The 18,841-nt window shown below is 35.5% G+C and overlaps 1 pseudogene; it reads right to left on the bottom strand.

Moving 5' to 3' along the window:
* Positions 1-17,765: 17,765 nt before the first annotated feature.
* On the bottom strand, positions 17,766-18,408 carry LOC100401617 (calmodulin-alpha pseudogene; annotated as a pseudogene).
* Positions 18,409-18,841: the final 433 nt, after the last annotated feature.

Genomic DNA, 18,841 nt, shown 5'->3' with positions numbered 1-18,841 from the left:
AGTTCCTCAGTAAGATCAAACTTGGACCACCTGTGGTGTAACTACTTAAAAATGTACACTTTATTGGTTTCCTTTATTTCTCTAATTATTTTCTCTACTAGTGCTTCCTGAGAATGCATCCCAAATAAACTACTTTTATTTAAAACCTTGACATTGGGGGAATTCAAGCTATCAATTATCCATATTAGATAGACTATTCAATCAATTTGAATAGGATTTTTAAAGGAAATTTTGCATATGAATTCAAATCAAATTATAATTACATTATGAATTGCTTCAATAAAATAATTGAGTAATCTTTTAGGAAAATTCTTTTTTTATAGATCTTAAGAGTTCTGAATGACAATGAAGATTTTCTTGGATAATATATGATATGTCATTTTTATCAGAAAACAAACACAAACATCTAATATATTTATATTCAGGCACATATTCTAGTGTGTACATATATGTATGTATAATATATTATATTCTGGCATATATTCTACTGTGTACATACATTGGTCATATACCAATAGATTGATAAGAAGAGTAGTTGATCCAGTAGCTCATACCCATAATCCCAGCAATTTGGGAGACTGAGGCTGAAGGATCTCTCACAGTCAGGAGATTGAGACCAGCCTGGACAATATAGAGATACCCCATCTCTAAAAATATTTAAAAACTTAGCTAAGCATTGTGGTGCATGTGTACAATCCCAGCTACTTGGGAGGCTGAGGTAAGAGATTCCTTGAGTCCAGGAGTTTGAGGCTGCAGTGAGGCATGGTCATACCACTGCACTCCAGCCTAGGGAACAGAGAAAGACCTAGACTCTAAAAAACAAACAATCAATAAGAAAAACTATTTGATAAAGGTATATTAATAGTAGAATTATTATTTCACATTAAAGTACCCCAAATTTCATTCTAAACCAATCACAACCTAGTTACAAAATAGTACCATGTGGTGAAGAATCTAATCGTTCGGGAGTCAGACACTCTTTTTAAAAGTGAGTGTTTGGGCATGTTACTTTGCTTCTCTGGTATTCGTTTTATTCATGTATAATGCCAGGGTGTTGAACTTAAACCAAATGTCTTAGTCTATGGTCCACGGATTTCTAGCGGTATTATGCATAGATTTCCACTAGTGAATGGCTGAAATTAGTGGATATGGAAATGTTTGCAACCTCCAAAAGCTGCTAACTTCTAGGATTACTAAACATGTTAACATTCTATTATTCTGTGAGTCTATCTAAAGATGCAAAAGATATTCTTTTCTCAAAGTTATCCAGAAACAAGAATCAGGGTGGAATATTATTGATAAAAGTATACACAATGACTAAGACTGTAGAAAAAAAGAATAAGCCAAGAGAATGAAAAGAATGTAAAGTTAAAAAAGGACGTTTAAAGTCATGAAATATAGTGTTATGAACACTGTCATTTAGGTAAGGTGATTTTGGAAAGAGATATTTTAAAGCATTTTTCAGGTGATGGTTGTTTAGGCAGTTGTTAGGTGACTCAGCCACAGACAAAAGAATACTCCAAAGATATGTTATTTTTTGCTAATGAGTGAGTAGTGAGTAAAGCAGTTAAAATGATCACATCTGCAAAATGTTCTAGGTGCAAGGACAGAGAATAAGAGTAAGTAGAATTAGTGAAGTAGTCAAACAAAAAGAGAGTCCACACAAAGAGGGCAACCACTATAGTAGCTCAAGAAGGGAACAGGCACCCCCCATTTGAGACAGAAAGAAGGCTAATATGCTTAGCATGGGCAGTGTAAAAATATGAGAGGTGGACAAGAGCTGGACCATGTAAAACTCTGCAATTGAAGATTTTATTCCGAGTCCCATTAGGGAATCTATTTATTATAAGGCAAGAAATGAAATGCTCAATGTTTAAAAGCTCACGCTGAATTCTGTATGAAAAAAATGATTATAACTTCTATTTGAAATTCAATTATAATTTATTGAGCACATAGCTTTTGTCAGACATTGTGTTAGGTGTTCAGAATGCAAGAGTAAATGAGTCCTTAAGAGGTTCCTGGTGAGAGGGCAAAACAGATGTGTAATTCTATAATTACCATTTAAGATGATAAAGGCTATTTGAAATATGTAAATAATTAGCTCCCAAATCAATTCCTTCTTCAATGATTTGTGAATGTGTCACCTGTGCCTCTCACATCAGAATCATCTTTGCTTTTACAAATACTCAGCAGTACATCAGAATAGGATGTGGGCTGGGATTTAGGGAGGAGAAGAAAAAACAAGGAAGGAAGGTCACATACTTATTCACTTCATTTCTTTCTTTCTGAAGCGTGAGCATGAAAGTTTACAAGTCCATTACATCTTACCTAAAACAGAAGTAGTAGTGAAATAGAAAGAGTAGTAGTAGTAGTATTACTACTTGCTGTAATAATAATATTAGTGCTAATAATCACTTGTTCGTTTGCATGGTACTGAGTAGTTTATATGCTTTTATGCACATACTTTTTTATTAGCCTTTTTTATTCTCAGTACTACATGGTGTAAAAACAACATGATATATTTTACTATCTCTATTTCATGACTAAGAAAACAAACATAAAAAAGAGTTATTTCAGTAGATTTCAAATTATTAAATGACATCCCAGGGTAAGAAATGTATTTTACTTGATGACACAGAAAAGACACACATATCTATGTGTTCGGAAGCAAAGCCTACAAAATTATCTTAAGAGCTTGATTCTGGCTCACAGATGCCAAACACTGGGGACTTTTGCTAAATTTGTGAACCTCAAGAAATGTACCCAAATTCATGTGCATGTGTATATGTGCACACACAGATATGTAAAATTCAATTTTATTTTTATTGTGCATGTGTATATGTGCTTAAATCAGTCATGATATTCTCTTTATGTAACTCATTAGTTAATAATGAATAAATTAGTTAATGAGTTAATGTTAAATAAAATTTTTGATATGCATTTATATTTATATAGATGTTAATTTTTTTGACATTTTGAGAATTATTTGTTGATAGATTCTGTTTTAATTAACACTGTCATGAGCATAAATATAGAACAAGCTTCTTCAAATAGAAGAAAAGAAAGAACTGGCCTAACATAATGGCTTTCAAAAATTAAGGGTTACTTCTAATCAGTAACAGTTGGCCATAGGACCAGAAATTGAACCAGATACTTCGTTTTGCTAATAGTCCTTTTTGACAGGCCTTAGCACAAGTTCCTTGTAGATCCTAGATAACAAAGAGAATCTCTTCACAAACCCCTGCTCATCTTAGATGTCACACATTCCATTGGCTGCCCTAAGACGTAGGGAAATTATTATTTATAAAGGTCCTGATAATTTTCCTTTACACTCTAGAGCTAACAACTCCACCCTACCAAATGGTCACAAATGAAATATATTTCCAAAAGGATTTACATGTACCTCCTATAGTCTTGTAACCAATGTCCCTGTTTTCACCATTGTCATTTATATTCAATTTCCATAGAACAGTACCTTTTTAAAAACAATTAAATATAATCCTGACCCCCGCAAAAAAATTTCCCTATACACTTAGGTAAAGCCCTGCATGGTCTGGCTCCCACCTACTTCTCTGACTTCATACACTTCCCATTGCTCTTGTTTCAATCACAATAGCTTGTTTCTGTCTCTGACACCCTTATCCCAGTGTTTGGGGCTTTCTCCTAGCTGTTCCAATTACAAACGAAGCTGTGCTATCGTATTCACTGATGTTTCTTTCTTAACATTCTGGCCTGCATTTGTGTCCTATTGATGCTGTAACAAATTGTCACAAACTTAGTGGCTCAAAACAACACAAATTTGCTATTTTACAGTTCTATAGGTTACAAACGAGACACAGGTCTTGCTGACCAAAATCTAGGTATCGGCAGAGCTATTATTCCTTCCTAGAGGTTCTAGAGAAGAATCTATTTCCTGACTTTTCACAGCTTCCAGAGGCCACCCACATTCCTTGGCTGATGGTCCCCTTCCTCCACCTTCAAAGCCAGTTTAGTTGTATCTCTCTCGTCCTCTCCCACAGTCACACTTTTCTCTGAAAGTGAGGGAATGAGAAAGCTTCACTAATTTCAAGAAGGCATGTGATTAGATTGGACCCACATAAATAACCCAGGATACTCTCCGTATCTCAAGGTTCTTAGTTTGATGGCATCTGCAAATATCCTTTTGCCATGTAAAGTAATGTATTATCAGCTTCCAAAGATTACAATGTGCCCATCTTAAGGTAGGGGTGAGGCATCACTGTTCTGCCCACCACATGGATGGAGTCCAAATTTTCATCTCTTCAAAGAGACATTTCCTGGCAACTTAATCACTGTGGTTGCCACCGAATCACTTCTTACAGTACTGCTCTGTTTTATCTGACCAGCACTTTTACCACCCAAAGCTTTATTGATTTCTTTATTTATTTTCTATCTCCTTTGGCCAGAAGATTAGTTCTTTTAGAATTAGGAGTTCACATGTCATATTTATTGATGTGTCTCCAGAGTCTGAAGTGCCAATTGCATAGTAAGCTCCACTGATAACTGTAGAACATGCAAGTCTTCACTTCATAGAATAGTTATGAGATTTATGAAAAATAGCATAAAAACAAAGCAACAGTAGCAATAATAGAAGTTAATTCCAGCAGCCTAGGATGCCTCATGTCTGCCTTGAGCACAGCAGCCTTTGTTCAGTGACCTGGAACATGGCAGTTTTGATTAGTATTCACTGCCTTTCATGAGGCAGGAAATGTAATCCTTATTTGACAGAGGAGGATTCTAAAGTAAATTAAGAGGTTAAGAATATTTTTTCAATGTTTCAAAGTCAGCAAATGGAGGAGTTGGGATTTTGCATTCAGGCATTGAATTACAAACCCCAAGAAATTAATCATTATCTTACAAAGATATTTCTGGAGACAGAGGAGTTTGTCTTCGTAAACTTCAAAACACATTACTTGGTTCTTGTTTGATGAGTGAAGAATGTTTGTCTATATATTGGTCCACTTGAATATGAGGCTGAATATGAGACTGATGGATTTTGGGGTTTGGTTTGGGTTGGGTTTTTTTTTTTTCGGTGTATGTAAGAGCTTTATTTACTTGTCAATGATGTGAGCTAATTGTTTACTGAATTAGATAACAGCTTTTAAATACTGAAAAAATATTTTCATTTTTGTGCTAGCTGCAGTGTAGCAGCTACAGGAACAACACATATGATAGTTTACATTATTAACATTTCTGCCATTATGTTTTTTAATCTGGGAAATCAACAAAACAATAAACCACATACAGATCTTTTAGTGTTTGCTAATTTTCTTGGCTGATTTATTGCTACTCATGTGGCACCCCTGAATGTGGAATTGTGAAGGGATATATAAAGCAGCACACTGTTCTTGTGTTTCTTGATGATACAGCTAGTTTAATCAAGAAGGTTGCATTTGATTCTGTAATAGACACACTATAATCCTAAGCATTGCTCATGTTTGACAGATTTTTCCGCCCCTTTTGTGATAATATGAAATGATGCTTGTTTTATAGCTTGTACTAGAAATGATGTTTCTTTCTTGTGTAACCATCAATTACATATTGAATGTGTGAGCCTTAAACAGTTTTCCAGATGAGTATTACTCAGAGTGTTTTGTTCTTTATAGACTAAAAGCCTCATGACATTGTGAAGGAGTATAGGTAGTTTAGGTTACTGTTACTAGGAAACATGTGAGTAAAGGAAGAAGAGGCTGGAGGCAATAAGTAGAATTAAGAGTTGTTTGTTTTTATGAGAGAAAGAGTGGATGTGTTGACTGATAGGTTGTTTGAGTAGTTAGAAAATCCTAGTGAAGGTTTGAAGACATGGGAAAGAGAGAAGAAAATTGTTGTAGACATATATAGAAATGGGATAGGGTAAAAAACATGGGATAAACTTTTAATGGAAGACTAAAGTTATATTTAACAAGATGTTGGCTCACGCCTGTAATCCCAGCACTTTGGGAGGCTGAGGTTAGCATGTGATTAGCTTTACTGGATACAGCCAAACTGTGTTCCAATTCAAAGTCCTACACAATTTTATTTTAAGTAGATTCTGGCTGGATAGAAAAGCAACTTAGAAAAACTGTAATTGACTGGCTGGACATGGTGGCTCACACCTGTAATCCCAGCACTTTGGGAGGCCAAGGCAGGTGGATCACAAGGTCAAGATATCGAGACCATCCTGGCCAACGTGGTGAAAACCTGTCTTTACTAAAAACACAAAAATTAGCTGGGCATGGTGGCACGTGCCTGTAATCCCAGCTACTTGGGAGGCTGAGGCAGGAGAATTGCTTGAACCCGGGAGGCGGAGGTTGCAGTGAGCTGAGATCGCGCCACTGCACTCTGGCCTGGCACCTGGCAACAGAGCAAGACTTTGTCTCAAAAAATATATCTATGTATAAGAGTACTTTAATGTATATCAAAGGAATGATGAAGAGTAGCAATACTAATAATTTGAAAAAGAGGCAATCAGTTTGATTGCAAATTTTCTTCAGCAGCCCAACATTATCAAACAGAAAAACAGTAAAAAAAGTTTTTTTTTTTTTATTCCTAAAGTAAATCAAAAAACTAGATATACTTTTCCAGCATTTCAAAGTCAGTAAATGGAGTTGGAATTCTGCATTCAGGCACTGAATTACACAACCCAAGAAACTAATCATTATGGTATAAAGACATTGCTGGAGAGAGAGGAGCACGTTTTTGTAAACTCCAAAACATAGTACATTGAACTGGAAAGTAAACACATGATCATGGAACCAGAGATCAGATTGAATTTGAAGACCAGATGCAATGAGAATGAGAGAATGCAAAGTTGAAGAAGCAATGATCTGAAACACTAATTAGTTTGAGACCTGAATATGGCAAATTCAGAGATCAATCATGGATGATAGAAAGTTACTAAAAGAGCAGAAATGAAGTAATTAAAGTCATAAATTTAAGAAAGTACAAAGTGGGCATGTTAGATATGACATTTATATTGGTATAGGCATTGTCTTATAAAAGTTGGATGGGGATCTTAAGGCATTGGTGAAAATAGTGAATGACTTTATTATCAAAGAAATTTATAGATGTCCAAAAGAAGTTATATACTTAAAGAAAGTATAGGTGAATGATAATAATCTATAAAGGAAAAGAAAATTTTATTGTTGTTGTTGTTTGTATTTGTGTTTTTGTCCTCAATAATTGGTGAGGATGGTTTGAAAGTTGCAGGAGGGGGAATAAACAAAAACTTACCGTAACCTTCAACTGTGTGTGTCATATGTTGTGTTAGCAGATGAGAACCAAACAGTCAATGGGGCTAAATAAAACTGGGGTCCTCAGGAGAGAGCTAGGTTTCAATTAGATTCAGAAAGAGAACTGAGCAGGTTATAAAGAAATAGGTATTATGAATTAGTTCCTGATGAAACAGGACTTCAGAGTTTAGAAGTTCCTATATATTACAGCAGTCCCCATTTATCCAGTCCCCATTTATGATTGCTAAGGTTTCCGTTTAATGTGGTCATCCACAGTCCAAACATATTAAATGAAAATTTCCAGAAATAAACATTCATGTGACTTTGTAGTAAGTATATTATTATAATTTTTCAATTTTATTATTGGTTATTGTTGTTAATCTCTTACTGTGCCTAACTTAGAAGTTAAACTTTATCATAGGTAAGTATGTACAGGAAGAAACCATACTATATTCAGGGTTCAGTACCATTTACATATTTTAAAATCCTTTCTCTTCATTTTCCAGCCAGTGAAAATTACTTTACCCCTGAGACTTATTTATCTTTTCCTGAAAAAGAGATGATAATAAAATTCCCTTCATGTTAAATACTTATCCTGGTGCCTGGCAGTTAATTGGCACTCTGGAATTGTTAGGTAATATGTGTAAGGTACAAAGGAGGTCAGTAGAGAGCCAGTGAGAATTGTAGAGCCATGTAGGGGAAAGAGCATAAAAGAGAATTGGTGGCTAAGAGTGTTGTGCATCGTGGAATAGAAGAATACTTTAAGAAAGAGATAACATGGGCCAGAATTGAGTAATGCCACTGAGAATGTGGCTGAGTGGGAGGTTGGAAGAAATATTTTGGAGACAGAAACAACAGGACTTGGCAAATGGATAGTGTGGGCATGTGAGGTGGGGAAAGAGGATGATATCTCCAGGCTTTGAACCTCTGTGACTAGAATGGTGATGCCACTGGCAAAAGTAATATTAATACATTTAAGAGAAAGCTCAAACTAAAAAGGGGTATGGAGAATTATGGTTTGCTTTTGTTGAAAATATAGTCACTTGTTAATGCTAGTCAAATATTCAAGTGGAGATATCCTGTGGACAGTTGGAAGGGTGAGTGAGACCAGAAATTAAGCAGTCTGGCAAAGATCAGCTGATGCTCACCAGTTCCAGCTGCTCCTCCTTGCTGCACAGAAAGAGCACCCTTGCCAGCATTCTTTGCACTATTGCAACCATGTGACCAGGTTGGCCAAGGAATGGGTGCAGAAGCATAGGACACCATTTCCAGAGCTGTTGTTAAAACTTATGCATCATTCTACTTCTTTCTCCTTCCTGCACAATTCACATGATTAGGAGTGAAGTATATTGAGAAGCCACAGCCCGACAAAGGAAGAAGCCCATATCCCTGAATCACATTCAGGGGCATTGCCAACTTCAGTCAGTACTGGACTGTAATAGAAGCAAGTTAACAAACAAGAAACAAGTTTTTATTTAAGTCAATGATATTTGGAGATTTATTTCTACGTAGCCTACTATGACTAATAAAACAGTCCATTTTAGAGACCTATATAACTACCTTCTAATCAACTGTACTGCTTCCCAAATAAAAATGTGTGTGGTGGCTGCATGTGAAGTATCTGGTGGTGTGTGGGAGGTCTTTTAGAAATAAATATTCCTGGGTCCCAAACTAGACATGCTGGTTTAGAAGCCCCAGTGAGGGGCTCTGAAATTTTATGAAGAAGTAATCTAGGTGATTCTTGTCTAAGAAAATAATGGAAGTAATTAATTAGAGCAGATTATCAAGAGAGAAAAAATAGGAGTAGAAGTAAGGGTCAAACTAATGACTTTGAAGAATACCTGCATTTTTTGTGATGAAAAGAGGAAATGAGCTAGAGATAATTTTTAAAAATTGAGAAGTCAATAAGGAAAGTGAAGATAAGAAAAAATTTTAACACTTCTATGTGATTGAAAATGTCAAATATTTTACCCGAGTGCTTCTCCAACAATAATGTGTGTAAGAATTACCTGGATAGCTTGTTAAACTAGAGAGTCTAACTCCATGGGCCAGAGGTAAGTCTAGAGACTCTGCATTTCTACCAAGCTCCTAGGTGGCAACAATGATCTGGTCCACAGACCACGCTTTGAGTATGAAGACTTTAGAACAATTGATCAGGATTAACAAAGAATGAGCTGTTGGATTTTTTTTAACTGGGATACCAGTGGTGATTGTTAAATATCAAATGTTTTATTTTATTTTATTTTTCCTTTAAGGCAGTAAAGGAAGAAGCCAGATGGCATGGGTTTAAGGTGTGGGTAATGATGAAATAGAGACATTTATTATAGAGTATATTTTCTTGAAAATTGAGACTAAAGAGAAAAGAAACAAAAAGAATCACAAAAGGGCAACAGGGTTTTAAACAGAAAAAATTATTTAATTAAAAAATATTGTGAGATGAGATAAACTAGTACCTGCTGGTAAAGCGTTAATAAAATATGTTACACATTTATCTTTTACTGCTTAGAAAGATATAGAATAAATTTTACTTTCCTTAACAAAGTCAAAGATCAATAATATTCCCCCTTTGTATTATAAAGACCTTAAAGTATTTATTATCTTACATTCGTCTTAATATCATTGTTTTCCAGTGCCTTATTTCAACTTGCTTTCCTTAACCTATCAAATTAGTTGCTGTTGTTTTATGTGCACATTTGTTTAGATTTACCTACCTGCTTACCAATCTCTTTTTCAGCCTGTTGTCTTGGTAATTAATTCTTTCCAGGTGGATGCAATATCCTTCTTCCTAAGTAGTTTCTCCACTCAAAATGTGCTTGGGTCAAAATATGGGTATCAACTGGGAGCTCAGGGGAAATGTGAGAATATCACAACCTAGATCTATTGAATCAGAAACTGTGGCTTGGTGTGGTGGATCACACCTGTAACCCCAGCGCTTTAGGAGGCCAAAGCAGAGAATCCATTGAGGCCGGGAGTTTAAAGTCAGCCTGGGCAACATAGTGAGACACCCTCCCCACAACATACATACAAAATAAAAAAATTATCCAGGCATGGTGGTGTGTGCCTGCAGTCTTCACTTGGAAGGTTAAGACAAGAAGATTGCTTGATCCCAGGAGTTTGAATGGTAGTAAGCTATTACAGTGCCACTGAATTCCAGCCTGGGTGACAGAGCAAGATCCTGTCTTTAAAAACAAACAAACAAACAAACCTCACATTAGCAAGATCACTAGGTGACTTAAAGCTGTGAAAGTTTGAGAAGTCCTAGGTGAGACCCAAGATACTGCATTTCTGACACCATTCAGATAACGTCCATGCTACTGGTCTTGGTCCAAGAAACATAGTTTGCAGCAAGGCTTGAGGGTCATTTAGTATCATTTGCTAGTAGTAAATAATCTCAGGCTTTGATGTTTGAAAAAAAAATCTTTGTTTATTTTGGAGTCAGTGCTTAATGGGACATGATATTTGAGGTTCAGAGTTTTTTGTTTGTTTATGTTGTTTTTTTTTTTTTTTCATTTTAGAGATAGTTTTCTTCTGATCAGTTGAAAAATTTTTTCTTTTTTTTTTTTTTTGAGACAGTTTTGCTCTGTCACCCAGGCTGGGGTGCAGTGACATGATCTCAGCTTTACTGCACCTCTGCCTCCTGGGTTAAACAGATTCTCCTCCTTGAGGCTATAAAGTAGCTGGGATTACAGGTATGCAACAACATGCCTGGCTAATTTTTTTTTTTTTTTTTTTTTTTTTTAGTAGAGAAAGGTTTCACCATGTTTGCCAGGCTGATCTCAAACTCTTGAACTCAAGTGATCCTCCCACCTTGGCCTTTCAAAGTGCTGGGATTCTAGGTATGAGACACTGAACCAGGCAGAAAAATTTTCTATTTTTAATTAACCTTCTTTGTAGGTAACCTATATTTTTCTTTCTTGATGTTCTCCTCTTTGAGATTTTATTGTTTCCTTACTAATCACTTAATAGTGAATTTCTTTTTATTTATATTGCTTCAACTCCATTGTGATTCTATAATCTAAAATTTAGTCTTTAAACAATTCTGCAATGTTCTTATTTATTTTTTAGGTGAATATTGCCTTCCCCATGTTTTTCCTATTCCCTCCTTTTAGAATTTCTTTTAAACATTTCTTGGATCTTCTCATTCAATCCTTAGTATCTCTTAATCTCTCTTTTGTATTTTATACAGTTTGCTTGTATGTATTGCATTATAAATAATTTCTTGAGATTTACTTTCCAGTTCACTAATTCTCTCTTCATCTGTGCCTTACTTGTTTAAAATTTATATCGAGTTTAGTTCCAATTATTAAATACCTATGTTTTCCATTTATCTGTATGTATATCTTCTTAGATTTTTTAAGTATTATCATGTTCTCTTTCACTCATTTTACACCATTGTTTTTTTTCTCAAATAATTTTAAATGTGTATATGTTTTAGTCTGCCTCCATTATTTCCTCTATTAAAGGTTTTTGAAAGTTTAATATGTTCTTAATGCAAGATCTTGCCTATGGTGACTTGTTTCCTTGAGTAGTACTTAAACTTTAATGTATGCAGTTTACCTTTGAACAACACAAGCTTGAGCACTGTGGGTCCACTTAATATAATGAGTTCTTTTTTCAACCAAATGTGGATAAAAAATACAGCATTCAGAAGATGAGAAACCCATATAGACAGCCAACTTTTAATATCCACAGGTTTCACAGGGCTGACTGTGGGACTTGATGGACTTGGGTAAATTGAGGTCCGGAAACCAGTGGTCTGGTGTACCAAGGAATGATTGTAGTTGAATTATGTAAGCATCTGGTGAAAGTGAATATTTCGATTCAGTAGGTCTAAGAGAAGTCCTGAGTTCTTCATTTCCAACAAGCTCTCAAGTGATGCTAACGCTGCTGATCCGTATGTCATTCTTTCAGTAGCAAGTTCTAGAGCTTTGTCATTTGTTTTTCCATTGTTCACTTACTTAGCCTGAAATAGATTCATGTTGGATAATTTTTGTGACCTGAATTTAAAACCCTTCTGAGGAATGTTTTAACCTCTGTCAGGGACATTAACCTGGGACTGTTTTGTCTATACCCATGTGCACATGCTGATTTTTTTGGCGTGTGATTTCTAGGGCCATTCAAACAGTCTACATTTGGATGCCAAATTTGCATTAGAGTTAGGTGATTGTTATCAGCTCTCAGAGGAGAGTTTTCTCTGTCCCTTTTCCTCCAATTCAGGCCAGTATATGAGAAAGCAAGCTGCCGTGCTGTATCCCTTTGCTGGTGGCCAGACTCTTTCTACTGTACTCTCTCATTGAGGGTGTAATCCTTCAGAGATTTTATTTGAGGGTGCCAACTCCAATTCCCCACCTTGTATGAGCCCAAGGACTTCTCTTCCAATTTGTTCATTAAACCCAAGTTCTCAGGACATCCCAACAGTAAGTAGTGGCTTATTCTATGGCTTCTAGATTTCCTTTCATTTTGACATCTGGTTATGTTTCTTATGTTTTACCTGGTATTCCTAGATGTTTCATATTGATTTTTTTTTTGTATTTGAAGATTTCTGGTATTCAGTATCATTTGAATATAAAACTTTTAAACATTTTAGAAGGGTTTCTAAACAAAATAGAATTTTTTAAAGTATATATGTCTAATATTAACAGTTAAAATCCTGAGAAACTGGAAGGTCTCAATTCTAAAAGACCCCTGAATAGATAAAATTTTACTTTATTTAGGTTTTGTTGACTAAACTTTACCATTATTACACTGAATTTTCCCCTTTTTTAACCAGTTGTGTTGGCGCACAGCCTGAATCATTGCGAAGAATGGAAATTGGGTTTGACTCTATAAAAAGCCAAAAAAATTTTGAGATGTGATGCCATGGAGACTGGTGATATTTTCTTTCTCTCCTAGGGAGAGATTCAACCAAAGTGTTGAACAAATTTAATTTCAGATTACTAAACCCAGCTACAGGTATATAAGCTGTGGGCATTTGCAAGTGTGTCTGGCTCTGGTAACTAAGATGCTCTCAAAGAAATTATTCTACCAAAGTTTTATCCTAATTTCATAAAAATAAACAGACTAGTAGAAGCAATAGTATAGGCACTTTCTCACTCATCTCTTCAGATGCTTTAATTTTTTAAATTGCTTTACAAAAAAAAATGCAAAATATAAGCAAGAAAGTGCCCCTGAACTTGAAATACCATGGACAATCGTGAATGTGGAGTATGCTGGGATCCAGGACTATAGAAAAGGAGAAAGTTGGGTCTAAGTGGTCTAGAAGCTTGGGAGAATAAAATGGATTTAGAGTTCCATGCTTCATATTGTTTCTAGAATGTCCAGTCTTGTCCTCAAAAGAGAGCTTAGACCCAAGGATAATTCAAGTAATATTTGGTGACAAAGCAGAAGAGAAAGATTGAGAAAGCTACTCTCCAGAGGGAAGAAAAAGTATTAGGATGAAGGCCATGCTAAGAGTGACAATTTTAAATATAACAAGCAGGAATACAGTCCTAGGTAACTGATTATTTATGTCTGAATTTTAGGGATGAGCTAATGAAATAGAGATGATACAGTTCAATAGTTAAATGTGAAAACTAGAGGTAGGCTAACTGCCTTCAAATTCCATTTCACCATTTATTATGTGTGTGGTATTGCACAATTCATTTAACTTTGCTAAATCTCAGTTTCTCCGTCTGTAAAAGAGAGGTAATAAACCACATAAAGTCGTAAAAACAATTAAATAAGATCGTAACACAAAATGCTGAGCAAAGTGCCTGGTGTCTCATATGTGCACAAATATAATTTTTTACTTATTTATTTATTTGTTTTGTTTTGAGACAGGGTTTTACTCTGTCAGCCAGGCTGGAGTGCAGTGACACAACCAAGACCCTCTGCAGCCTCAATCTTTCTGGGCTCATCAAATATAATTTAAAATAATGATAATAATAATGTGGTGTTGGTGGCAGTAGCATCATGGTCTAGCTAGGGTCTGACCAAGAAAGCTGGGGATAAGATATAACTGGAGTTGTTTGGTTGTCCATTCATTCATTTAATCATTCATCAACATTTAATACATACAAGACACTGTGCCAGGTATCTGAAATTTGGGAACAAACCTAAGGCATAGTTTTACAGACTTGCCAATGCAGCAAAGAAGAACGTATTACAAATGGAAGATTTCGTTACTAGCCACCACTCCTCACTGATGTAATCTACTCAATCCACCAACTGCAAGGCTGCTGTTAGATCGCACGTGGTATTAAGATTGAGACCACTAATACATTTCCTCACTTGTTACAACTGACTTGGAAATGAAGCAAAGCTTGGTGGCATTGGCAGCAAGAAACAGTACTGAAGTCTGAAATAACTATGGTTAATTGTGGATTACTCAGTCTTCTCCAGGAGCCCGACTTTTCCTAAAAGATATGCCAGTACTACAAAAAGTGCCCCAAAATGTCTTGGAGTCTCATGCTTATATTTCAGTGTTGGTTTGACCACATTCTAGTTTTAGAAACTTTAACCTATGAATTATCCTCTCTTATCTTCAGTTCTTTTATTCTATTCAGGACTTAAAGTTAGCTGAGCTGATTGAAAAGTGTACAGAGGATAATAGCGGATGGGCCGAGTATTTCCAGATCCAATCTCTACTGTTTTTTACCTAACATATATGAATACTGAATCAAAGGGCTTCCTTGCCTCTGACTTCTAGTTAATTTTGACTAGGAGGAGGCACAGGATGGCTGAGAGGAGAGTGATATAAGAGTAGTTATCTCTCTACACATTTCATACAGACTATACCTTTTTAACAAACTTCATAGTTCCTGTCAAGGGTCCTATCCGTGTAGCTCTCTCTAAGTTCCCACAATCTTTCCATTCCTGCATCCCTAAGGTAGTTATGCATTACCTCTGTCACTAGCTCCAGGTACTAAGTATCTTTTGCTGTAGTTTCTTACCCTATGTACATCTTTGTAATAGTCCCTTTGTGAAATGCACTACAAAGTCCCCATTTATTTTTGTTTCTTGTTTCTTGCTATCTTCTTGACCTCATCCTATGAGCTCTGCTATTTTAGTCAGGATTCATATTTGCCTCCCTCTCTTACTAGCCATGTGAACTTTGGCTCATTAGTTAAGCTTTCTTGCCTCAATTCCCTATCTATTGTTTCGAGCTCAGGATCATTGTGAGGAGTATATGGAGCATAATAAGCATGTCATACATTATAATTATTGGGAGGTGTGAACCATTTTGACAGATCTCAACTACTCTGCACCTGGAAGATTAGTTAATGACAACAGTTTTATTAAAACCTAGATTGGTGCCCCAGTTGCTGCTATGGGGGAATTGGAAAAGAACTATTTTGCAAAAGAAAATAATATCCGATTTAAAAATAAATTAAAATTGATACAAGCATTTTCGCTAGCCAGCCTCCAAAAAGACCTCCAGAGATTCTCATCTCTGAGTCTTCATGCCTTTCTGCAGTTCCCTCCCATGTTGAACAGAGTTTGTCTGTGAAATAGGGAGGATATTACCGATGGTTTGTGAATTCTAAGTCTGGTCCTAAAAGACATGGTGGCTTCTATCTTGCTCTTCTTTGGATCACTCTTTCAGGGGGATGTCAGATGCCAGGTCATGATGATACACAAGCAGTTTTATGAAGAAATCCAATTGGCAAGGAAATAAATCCTCTTGCCAATAGCCAGTACCAGCCTGCCAGAGTATGAGTGAGCTATCCTCCCCAGCTAAGCCTTCATATGACTGCAGATGCAGCAACATCTTGACTGCACCATCATGAGAGAGCCTAACCCAGAATCATTCATCCAAATCAGTCAACTCCTGATCTGCCAGACCACGTGAAATAATAAATACATATTGGTACTTTAAGCCACTATGTGTTTGTTAATTTATTATACAATACATAATCTTGTTCTCTGTATTCCAACATATCTGTTGAATACTCAGGAATCTGTGATTTTAAAAAAGCAAAGCTCTCATGGGAATTAAGGCTTTGCTTTTTTAAAATCACAGATTCCTGAACCTCATGGGAATTAAGTACAATGATCTATCATCCTAATGAGGAACATCAGCATGGTTTTCTTTCTCACTCTTGAGTAATAAACTAGTTCATCTTGGTCCAGGTTTATTGAGTCTATTTGTAGTCATAAAACAGCTTCCACTATTACCCTGGAGATCGCCCTGTAATGTAATAATTCTTGGCCACAGAAAAGCTACTTGATGAGTTTAGTATTGTTTTACATTTCTCCATATTCTCTACTGTTTCAGTACTACATTAATTTTATTGTACCATGTAATTATTTTCATTAATGTTTAAACTTTCAGTGACGTGTGCTTCTAATCCTGTCATGCTTTTACAGCTTAGACAAAGCCTATTTATTTGGCCTCTATAATTTATCCTTTAATCTGCATTTATAAATCAGTTGGTTCATCTTCTTTCCTGGTTATTCTAGTTCTTTGAACTCATTCCAACTCTATCAGGAGAAAAAAAGTTCCCTATTGAGCAATGTAGTTTGACCACAACTTTATCTCAGCAGTGCACTGAATACTCACTTGTAATACCTTTCATTTATTTTGCAAAGCAAAGTAACTCCTAATAATAAGAAATATTTGTATTCTTTTAAAAAATTGTTGCCTTTTATGAAAATGTGCTTTAGTAAAACATGATCAGGCACCAAAATTTCAAATTGTTGAAAGAGTCACTCCCACCTAGAACTCAAACTTGCAATTTATGAGCCAGTGAAAAATTAAAAGTAAAAGGAAAAAAAGAAAACAGTTATCTGTGACTACAAGTTTTAATTTTTGCATTGCTCCACAAACACATATTTTTTAGGTAGTTTACATTATTTCGTTTTGTTTAAAATATTATGGCTTCCTGGCAAAGTGATTTGGAATTCAAGAGCCCTGAGCTTTCATCTCTTCATTCTGTTTTTGTTTTATCTTTTGGGGGTTTTGGAGGCAAATTGCAATTTTTTAATTGGAAAACAAATATACAGCTTGGAATGTATTTGAGGGAAATTCTGCCATAACCAAATTTTCTTTAAGTGGCTAAACAAAGTTTAAAAAGCAAGTAACAATAAAGGAAAATATTTCTGGTATAGAACAAGTAGTAAAAAAAAAAATAGGGTATGAGTACCTGGATGATACACTCCTTTTGCAATAATGCAACTTTTATATTCATATTGTCGACTGTCCATTATCTATGCAAAGTTACAACTCCACACTTCAACAACAACATGCTGCAGTTTCTAAAGAAAACTAAAAAAAATGGCATAACCCAGATATTCCCCCACTTGACCAACTTCATGCAAGTTTAGCTGTGCAGAAGGGCTTAGATATATCCAGAGTAAGCCACATGCAACATGTTACTTGATCAATTTTCTAAAATAAGATTTCAGAACAATGTCAGTAAGATAAGAGAAGAAAACATGCAGGAATGAAGTCCTGGTTACTATGCATGCATTTTTTTGATGGTAGGAAGAAAGCTTCTAGAGATAAGTTATAAAGAAAGAAAAAGGCAAATAAATAGACCATTTTGTATAAGAAATTCAACACATCCAGTACAATGTCTTCACTTTGCTGTCACCATTTGTAAACTCTTCATGGTTTACTTGACCATCACCATCAATACCTGCTTCCCTGATCATTTCACCAACCTCATCATCTGTTAACTTCTCTCCAGGGTTTGTCATGCCATGGCGAAGTTCTGCACTGATAGAGCCATTGCCATCCTTATCAAACACATGGAATGCTTTTCCAATTTCTTCTTCACTGTCTGTGTCTTCTGTTTTTCTTGTCATCATTGTCAGAAATTCAGGAAAGTCAGTTGTTCCATTACCATCAGCATCTACTTCCTTAATCATGTCCGGTAACCCTGCTTTTGTGGGATTCTACCTAAGAGACCTCATTATTGTTTCCAATTCCTTTGTTGTTATAGTTTCGTCATCATCTCTGTCAAATAGAGAAAAACCTTCTTTGAATTCTTGAATATGCTCTTCATTCAGTTGGTCAGCCATGCTGCAAGCACTAACAGTTTCTGAGAGGCGACCACACAATCACTCCCTTATCTTCATTCTCACCAATGAAATCTCTATCCTGGTGCATGCCATTTGCCTACTGTTCTCTTCAACATGTTCATAACTAAAATGCAAATATTGCAAATATACCCACTCTTACTTTCAGAAGGAAATGCTGTCGAGAAAACCTAAGACATCTTATCTATAAATATACTTTATAAAGATATACCATAAATATTCTATACTATAAAGTACATTTTAACATACATATAAATATACTTTAAATAGAATGACCATTTTCTAGTAGTCTAAAATAAGTCAATTATATTAAAATCAAATCCCGTTATATACAAAGGTCACTTACATTACAGTAGAGATAGTTGAGATTAGAATAATATTAGGAGAAAATAAAGATTAACACACATGTTCAGCTAGATTCACCTTCATGTTGTCATGGTGGATATTTATTAGGTTACAATAGTAGGCGAAGTATCCCAAATTCATATCCTTTTACACAATCAAGCGCATAATTTCATAAAACAAGATGAACACAACAGGTTAAAATAACATATCTTTGTCATGGTGAGCATTCTACTTCAAAGTTGTAG

The sequence above is a fragment of the Callithrix jacchus genome, chromosome 5 (genome assembly GCF_049354715.1).
Source record: "Callithrix jacchus isolate 240 chromosome 5, calJac240_pri, whole genome shotgun sequence".
NCBI lineage: Eukaryota > Metazoa > Chordata > Mammalia > Primates > Cebidae > Callithrix > Callithrix jacchus.
This window is presented reverse-complemented; position numbering and strand designations above follow the sequence as displayed.